This window comes from Sinocyclocheilus anshuiensis, unplaced genomic scaffold (assembly GCF_001515605.1).
Source record: "Sinocyclocheilus anshuiensis isolate Anshui unplaced genomic scaffold, SAMN03320099.WGS_v1.1 scaffold1563, whole genome shotgun sequence".
Taxonomy (NCBI): Eukaryota; Metazoa; Chordata; class Actinopteri; order Cypriniformes; family Cyprinidae; genus Sinocyclocheilus; species Sinocyclocheilus anshuiensis.
Window position 1 is genome coordinate 185751 of NW_015552706.1, and position 9900 is coordinate 195650.

The window sequence follows — 9900 nt, forward strand, 5'->3', positions numbered from 1 at the left end:
GGTTGGTGTAGGGCAATAGCACATACAGTTTGTACAGTATAAAAACCATTACGCCTATGGAATGTCCCCATAAAACATGGAAACACAACATGTGTGTGTGTGTGTGTGTGTGTGAGAGCGTAGAGTGAATGCATGTGTATGTGGAGATGTGCACAAGCATATGTGTTTATGTTTAAGGCATGGCTCTGTAGTGACCTGTGGACTAGAATGAGGCACGCAAGCCATATGCATCCATGGCAACCTGGTGAGTGTGCAGAGCAGAGTAAACAACCACTATGGACAGTGTGTGCATGTGCATATGAGAGAGAGAGGGAGAGTGCATTTATGAGACCACCATGATAAGACGTGATCTAAGCAATATGTAGGGTAATTGCACACTGGAGAACACAATAGCGAACCACTTGAAATGAATTGTTAAGATGAACCGCCCACGAACAAAAAGTCGCCGTTCCACCTTCTGAAACGGTAATAACAACGAAATGTCAAAAGCATTACCAATGTAAAAAAAAAACTCATTCGAGAGCATTGCAGCATTTGAATGAATAGAATGTAAGCACAATACAGGTGGGTGTGGGGTCAAGATGTTAAACCCTAGCAGGATGCAAAACCTACGCGGAGATTCACTACTCTCCATCCAGAAAGCTTTGGTTGAGTACATAGTGTTACTTAGTTTAAAAGGAATCTCCTATGTTCTGAAAGCTTTACTAATAAGTCTCGTTGTGGTCATTTTAAGGTGCTGTAAGCATTTTTTAAAATACTGCACAAAAATGTTTCTATATCACTCAAAATGTGAAGTGTGAATAGAAATGAAGTGTCTTCACACCTGTCTTTGCGACAGCCCTAAGCTCATTCGTTTTCCTTGAATAGGGTGCATAATAATGATTTTTTTTCTTCATTATTATTATTATTATGATGTAAGTATTTTTGGTAACACTTTACAATAAGGTTCATTAGTTAACATTAGTTAACTACTTTAGTTAGCATGAACTAAGCATGAATAACAGCATTTATTATAATGTTAATTTCAACATTATTACAATTACTAATGCATTATTAAAATCAAAAGTTGTGCTTGTTAACAGTAATTAATGCATGAACTACAACGAACAACTGTATTTCCATTAACTAATATTAACAAAGATGAATAAATTCTGTAATAAATTTATTGTTCATTGTTTGTTCATGTTAGTTAATACATTAACTAACATTAATGGATCCTTATTGTAAAGTGTAACTGTATTTTTTTTCAGTTTCAACAAATGCTTAGTGAAAAGAGCTGTGTAACCTTTAGAAATTGTTGATTATCAACATCAGAAAACTAACTGTTTTTTCTATTCATTTTTTATTCATTAATTCAGTTTTTGATCTAATGAAGTTTTACCATGATGTGTGATTTTTCAGATTTCTAGCAATATATGCTTATTTTTAAATGCAAAATATAATTTTTAAATATCTATCTATAATTTATATAATTTAATTTTATAAATATTTAAGCTATTTAGTTTAACCATTATGTGTGATTTTGCTTAGGCCTACACGGTACACTCACATGTATATTTCAATGTTTTAAATTTTAAATGTAAAACTATATTTTTATGAATATATCCTTAAGCTATGACTCAGCAGGAGCTAGCTAGCTAGCTAGGGTCAAATAGGGTTTTGTAGTGTGTTCTGTGATTTCTCAAAAATGACAGAAATTGTTTATTTATAAAGAAATAGTGGAATATGGAAGAGTCAATAAAGCGGCCCGCTCTTTATCAGCCAATCAGTTTTCAGCTCGTGAGTCAGTGTGCCTCGTTTTAATCCTACTTCTCAAAAGTGATGTGTACAACTTTAATTAGCGAAAACAAATGGCAGAGCGAACCTTTAATAACATGACTGTCTGGCATAAGTTAGTGAAAACGGCTGAAATCGCATACAGCACCTTTAAGAAAATGTTATAAGTGAAACAGGCACACGTATCCTCTCTCGCCTACCTCATTCTCCCCACGCATCACACTACTGCGCTACCTACCGAAAGGGGGCGCCCTCCTCCCTAAAACCAGTTTAGTTCCTGTTCAAAAATATATATGTAAAAAAAATAGAAAACTCCCGGTAAACTGGGGGCCGTGCTTGGTAGCAACCTCAGAGACACACGGAAGACACGATTATAATTAACAGCGGTCTTCACAACGGCATCTCTGAGACCCGCGAGACCCGCTCTGCAGGGTGTAATCTGTCGTGTCGCGCGCTATTTGTAGAACCCACAGCCGTGGTCACGTGACCGTCGAGAGAACGTCATTAATGTTGTTGTTGGTGGAGAAGCTGCAAATATGGAGGAAAGAGAGTTGAGACAGGAAAATTTGTACTTTTCGTGAACAGAGGAGGAAAATAGCTTTGCAAAAGTGATAAAGTGGAAGACAGGCGCTGAAATAAGACGGAACGTGACGGCGCGCGGAGCCACAACAAGTAGCTATCAGGTAAAGTAACGTTAGAAAGAAACATTTCCATCGTCTGATAGTGATGGTTTATGTGCTGTCTTTTCGCGCCTGGGTTTGACACCCACCGACAGGCAGCGGTCTTATCCGCAGGGAAACACGGTACGTTGATTGATTTTGTGGTGCATTTAGACATCTTTACACCTCTTGCACACTGGCAGTTTCGCAGCCTGGACAGGCTTAAAAAAACATCAAGAGTTTGTCTGATTTAGTCCCGAGTTCCTGGCATTAGTGCAAACTATCGCCATTTCTTTACCCGTGGAAATCGCCTGACGGCATGAGTTTGATATTTTCATGACCATCAGTCTCCCGGTGTCTTATCTGAGCGTTTTGTACAGTCAGTTGAAGGTTGATCGGGTTGAGCTCCAGTGTAACAGCGCAGAGGATGTTTCTGGAGCTGGAGGAGAAGCGGTTATATCATATCCATCATCATTTTATTGCGCAACTAACGTTATATATGAAAAAAGAATCAGAATCAGGTTGTGATCACTTACAGGGATGAGAAAATAAACTAGCGATGTCTGAAGTATTTTATTCAGTGATTACTGTGTGTTTTTGTGTGTCTTGGTTTCAGCATAATGTTCTAGATGATGATTATAGGCAAAATGCTGAATTCCTTCTCTGACAAAACTTGTAATTTACGTATTTTTATCGAGAACATTCTGTACTTTGGTAGAAGAGTTTGTTTAATTAAATTATATTATTAGTCTCTCTCTCTCTCTCTCTTTATCTATCTATTTGTCTGTCTGTCTATATATCTGGATGCAGTGATATTTTCATGTATCTACAGTGACATTTCCAATGATAATGATTTGGTTATGAGATAACTGTATTTCACAGAGGTCAAGTCAAGGCTGTCCGTTGTTCAGTGTTTTCAGCTCTCTTGTCAAGTGGGTTGACTGAGGACTTCAAGTAATCAAATAATTTCTCAGTTTTTTTTCTTCTTCTCCTGATTAACTCATCAAATTAAGTCATGACTTCAGCAGTCATGTACTGAGATTTGACATTCTTCTCTTGGCTAAAGCAGGATGTGGCTCATTTGTCAAGATTTGTGTGAATGGAAGGTGACGCTATTATAGTATTATTATGTTGTGAGTTCAGAGGGGTGTAACAAATAACACATCATTGTAGGTTAGTATTGCCAGGTCAGGTTCAATTATGTTACAGTAATTAGACTAGTTGAACGGCAGCAACATATACTTTCAGTGGCACTTTATTGTGGTGCTTCCAAATTCTGAGAATCTCAAGTAGTGACTTTTTATTTTTTACATGCATTTAAAAGATTGTTGATTTAATGTGTGGTTTAGAGCAACCATTAAAGTAGCTTAAAAAGCTGTGTTTGCTCTTTAGGATGTGAGCGGGGTCGGGTGGCAGTGGATATGACAGTGCTCAAGGATACAAACACATTCTGCCATAGTCAAGTTTACTAGTGAGTTGACGCCATTAGTTATTTCCAGGAAACTACACCCTCTTATGGATCTGTGGCGGACCACCATCTGTTATTGAAGAAAAAAAAAAGTGTTCCTTAAAAATGTGGTTTTAGTATTGGCAAGGCAATAATATGTCCAGGGATTGATACACTGATGTGCCTGTTTAGATTTTGAAAATTATGAAAGGGTTATATCCTAAGTATTGATTTGTTATGCAAATCAGCTGGATTTCATATTTAGCCATGACACTTGGGCTGTGCTCCTGTATTTTGGATCTAAACCTAAGGTATGGATATTAAAGGAATAGTTTACCCAAAAATGAAAATGTACTGAAGATTTACTCACTTTCGGGCCGTCCAAGATGTAGATGAGTTTATTTTTTTCGTCAGAACAGATTTGGAGAAATTTAGCATTGCATCACTTGCTCACCAATGGATCCTCTGTAGTGAATGGGTGCCGTCAGAATGAGAGTCCAAACAGCTGATAAAAACATCACAATAATCCACAAGTAATGCAAGTAGTCCACAAGCTAGTAAACAAATCCATCAAGATGTTTTTAATTTTAATCTTTTGCTTTCAGGCTAAAATACAATTCCTCTATCCATAATAACACTTCCTCCTGAACAGCTCTAAAGAAAATATGTCAGTGGATTTAGATGTGAGAGGACAACAGGGGATGGGCTTTTTCACTGGATGAAGCATTATTTTGGATTATGGACCCATATTTTGGCCAGATAGATTTATTTTTTACAAACACGTCACTTTTCATTTCACATGACGTTAATTGATGGACTGGAGTCATGTGGATTAGTTGTGGATTATAGTTATGTTTTTATCAGCTGTTTGGCCTCTCATTCTGACGGCACTCATTCACTGAAGAGGATCCATTGGTGAGCAAGTGATAATGCTAAATTTCTACAAATCTGTTCAGATGTAGAAACAAACTCATCCACATCTTGGATATGAGTGTGACTACATTTTCACCAAATTTTCATTTTATTCACGTCACAGCAGTTGTCTGTAAGGGGAGAAGAAATGGAGAACAAGACAGTGGTTTCTGAAGTAAAGGATGTCCTTGTATTGTCTTAATCTGATCACATTTGCTTTGATTGTACAGATTCAAGCTAATGTTGATCGGATTAGAAAGAAGCAAGAAAATTCACATATTCAGAGCTTTATATTTGTTCCGACCAACTAATGTGATTAGGCAGGTGATATATTTGCACTAGGTAACAGCAGATGCAATAAAAAAGTTGCATAACTATTTTGGAAGCTTTATTCTTATCTTACAGTATGCATAGTTTTGTCTATTTTTGTCTGTTTGTTCTGTGGTTTGTTTTGATTGGCTCAATCTGGTCTGACAGGTGTTTGGACTTTGATCCACTCTTCCAGAGAAGCCACGCATTGCTTGTAGAAAATGTAAGGTAATTGTGCTTTATAGGCGCATAGATACTCATGAGTACTTTCTATTTTCAAAATGGGTAAGTAAAAGGTGACTGAAACATGTAAAGGTTAATTTTTGCACTGGACATCTGTAGTTCTTTCAGTTGTGTGTATGTGTGTGTGTGTATTGTAAAAACTTGTTCCACTTCTTTGGTTGTCTTGCTCCTCACCTACACGTCCACGTTCACACCCTCATCTTTACGACGTCGTTTGTCAAGAATGGAATGCAAAATGCTGGTCTCTTTTGCATTCTATATGAAGGGCATGGTAAGTTCTAGTAATGAATAGTCTCTGGGTGTAGAATGACGGAGAAAAGATCCAAACCTCTGCACCACCCACAGCCACACCAGCTCCTTCAGCCGCTTAACAATATGACTGTAACTCCTCTGGGCCAGGAGGTGAGTGTGGAATGTAGGACTGTGGAAATCCAAAAATATTTTGATGCGGTGAAAACAGATGTTGCCGTGGTTACGCTACACGAATGACCTGTACCCTCTTTCATGATCCTGGCCACTCTGAGACGTCCAACAACTCCCTGTCAGGATGTCAGCAGGCTGTTGAGTGTTTTAAACTTTTATGGGTAGGGGTAAATTTCAAGCCAGATTGAGTGTTGGGAAATCCACGCTTCCACAGTTTGTGCAGATGATTGGTGATTTTTGTAATCGCTCTGGACATTACAGGCTCAAAAACAGATGAGTAACGTGGCATCTAATCAATGTATAATCTAGTGACTGAGTAATCAAGGTGTGATTCAGATGGTGTGAGTTCCAGTTCCTGAAAGATTTTGTGTAATGAGCTTGTGAGCATGGTATGGATCAAACGGACAGGAAGCAGGCGGTGATGTAGCTGTGCCTCATACAGTGAAGGAAAACTCGACAAGAACAGTCATTTTGCTTTGGATTTATAGGAGAGTTTCAGCTCACAGCCAACTAAGCTTATATTTAATATTGGACAATGCTTATTAGGGGTGCAACGGTTCTCGGTAAAAAATCGAACCGTACCGTTCTCCACACACGGTTCGGCATGCACTAGGACCGCGGTTCAACTTAAATCTGACAATGCATCTGTAATATGGTTTGTTAGAGTTCGGCTAATGCATGTTTCTGTTGATGGATACAAATTCTGGCTTCCCAATACATTACAACAAGAGTGATGAGAGAGAGAAAAAGCAATACGTGGACAAACCAGTCACTCTTTGTTCAATGCGAGTGCTGTATGCTGGAATAACTGTCATTTATGCCGTTATCACGTGTTGATAGCGCAGGTGAGACCTGAACAGCACACGTTGCTATCTGTGTTTAAACTAAACTCATTTAAGCCTGGCCAGTTTAAATATTAAAGAGCCAGAAGACGCGAACTCGCACGCGCAGTGAGAAGATCTGTGTGTGTGCTTATCCAAAGCCCGTTGAACCCGCGTGTCAGAATGCGCGCAAATATTAAGCTCTCTTTGAAGTATTGTGCTTGAATGGGCAAATTCACACAAAAAATATGTCAAAATGCCCGTCTTGGTGAGTATCCTATAGCAGACATAGTCGGCTGAACATACAGTATCAGTGCACTGGATCAGTGCGTTCTCTTAAAGTGACAGCACTTTCTTAATGTTAATCAAACCGCAACAACACGGAAATCACTCACTGCTCTTGATTGAATAACTTTTGTAACTTTAATAAGGATTCATCTTTAATTTATACAGTCAAATATGCAATGTTATTTTACATTTGATTACTTTATTCAATTTCTGTACCTAAAAACTAATGTTAGACCTACCTGAAACCTGAAAAGCACTGTTTATTTTATTTGTATCTTTGCTCTATTGTATTTATTTGTGCTGTTGCTTGTAGTTAGATTATGTGTTCTTATTTTCTTTATTTTTATTTGACAATATAGTTTTTTCCCTAAACATAGCACATACTGTGACTCTAAAACCGGGATACAAACCGAACCGTGAGTAAGTTGAACCGTTGCACCCCTAATGCTTATATTTAATATGTGGTGATAAAATTTGATTTTTGTAATATATTTAAAATTTAAATATCCATTCAAAATTTTGAATGGATATTTGAACTTTCTATACAATATTTTCTTTCAAACTTTCTATTAATCTAAGAATCTTTAAATAAATGTATCATGGTTTCCAAAAATAATATTAAGCTGTACAAATGTTTTCAACATTGATAAATAATAAAAAATGTTTCTCAAGCAACAAATCAGTACAATAGACTGATTTCTGAAGGATCATGTGACACTGAATTGAATACTAGAGTAACGACTGTTGAAAATGACTAAGACAAAAAATATATATATATACAGTAACAGTTATTTTAAATTCTTATAATATTTCACAGTATTACTGTTTTTATGGTATACAAATAAATGCATCCTTGGTGAGCATAAGAGACTTCTTTTAAAAACATTTAAAAAATCCTTACCAGCCATTTTTTCATCAGCCAATTGATGTTTCTGTAGTTTGCAGCTAACCCAAACATTCTCACTATATTACTATTTGTACTTATGAAATTTCTTTAAGGTCTTAAGGAAGCACTGTATATTTAGGCTGGGGTTTTTTGGGGGTTCACCTGACCCTTATTTGGACACATTTCTTAGGAGGGCATTTATATAAGATGCGTTCTTGCATTTCAAAACATTCAATGAAACCGAACAGTCAGGGTCACAGGTTATTTAAAAGAAAAAGAAAACAACCTATACTTTTAGTTTTTTTTTGTTTTGCTATCTTAGATGCATAACACTCAAGACGTTCCTCTGAATGTGTACGGTTGTAGATTTAAATTTAGAGGATGACTGAATACAGCACCACCGTTAAATTATAATGAACTAGTGAGTTGTTTATTTGAATTAATTTGTTGCTTTAGGTGCATTGTGGTCAGGGCTTTGAGATAATGAGTTATCAGGTGATGTCAGGCCACATTAGTCTTTTTGTTCACAATCCTGAATTGTTAAAACACACACGCAGTTCAGCCTCCCTCCAGACCTCTGTGTATGCAGTCATATCTTTTGTGTGTATTTGTCTGTAAGCGGTCCTGTTGGTTTCTCTGACGTCTGACTTGAACTTCACAGTAATTCTTAGTAATGCTCTGGATTGTGTGGTGTGTTGCTCAACGGAGCTCTGTGCGAATCTGAATATCATTCTTTGTCAAAATGTAGTGAACTACGGAGTGAGGGAATAGTGTTTTTTTGGCAAACTGTGTCACACAGCTTATTTTAGACATTACTGTCTTATACTGGTTTATATTTCAGCAGCTTATTTAAAAGAACGGACAGAATTTCCCAACAGACTTCTGACAGTTTTGTGGGTTTATATTTGTTATGGGTCTCTTATTCAGGGTTTTTGCTTGAATTTGCTGTGAGCAGGCTATACCATGACCCTTAACTGCACAATATTGCCAATTGTGGCGGGCATAAAGCCAGATTAATTTTGAGAAATACACTTCCCCCTCCACAAGATGCATTGGTGCATTTGAGTGGTGATTTTTGTTATTGCTCTGAACATTACAGGTTCAAAAACAATTGAGTAAAGTGCCATGTAAGCAGTGACTAAGGTGTGTTTCAGATGTGTTTCAGAGCTTTCGCTTGAAATTGCAGTAAGTAGGCTATACCATGACCCTTAATGGCACAATAGTTTTAACTACATTATGATACGATACATTGCAGTGAATCACAGCAGCACTACTGAATCGTGATTGAAACTACAGCAAGAGTGACTGAGAGAGATTCAGCATGTTAAGAGGGAGTGAAATTTTGTTATGCTGTGGGTTTATTTGCATTCTGGTATGTGCTGGATTAATTCAGTGGTTTTCAAATTGGGGTCTGGGGAAGTTTATTTTTATTAATAATTATTTATTTTATTATTATTTGTATATATATTAAAATAGAAAGAATTATGAATGAATGTATTTATTATTTTATTATTTATGTGTTAAAATGGACAAATTTGACAGTACTGTATGTTATTATGTTTACTATTACTTGTATGTCAAGAGATCATTCATCAGTACTGGTGGAACTAAAAGAAAAAGATTAAGGATGGAAACCCCAGGTGAATAGGGTAAAAATAAATTAACTTACAGATATCACCATTAGTGGTCGACCGATATTGTTTTTTTGACAGCCGATGCCAATATCTTGGAATGCAGGGTGGCCGATGGCCGATATAAAGCCGATATAATTGTATTTATTTTAATTAATATTTAAGAAATTTGAAATCATTTGAAAATGGATTAAAACATACATTTGTAAAATAAACATACTTATACTTTAGATGACAAAGTATTTTACACAAATAAATAAATATTTAATAAAAATATAACTAAAAAGGAAGTAAACTGCAACCAACAGAGCACTCAGTATTCTGGGAAGTTTGTGTGCATTGGGAATCATATTTTTTAAAATAAAGCCAAGGTAACACTCATTTTACATACAGCACACAGTGAAAATGACATGAATATGACAGTGGGCAAATGCATAAAGCGCAGCATAATTTGAAATCACGAATTTAATGTTTAAAGCATTCAATTTGCACGGACCGAAAGTCA

The 9900-nt window shown here is 36.6% G+C and overlaps 1 protein-coding gene across 1 annotated transcript in view; it reads left to right on the top strand.

The window, feature by feature from the left end:
- Positions 1–2110: 2110 nt before the first annotated feature.
- The window catches only part of hdac5 (histone deacetylase 5), an 85315-nt gene continuing 77525 nt past the window's right edge, over positions 2111–9900 (top strand). Inside the window, exon 1 of the mRNA XM_016459475.1 lies at positions 2111–2459. The gene's annotated coding sequence lies outside the window, so the exon portion shown is untranslated. The remainder of the gene's footprint in view (positions 2460–9900) is intronic.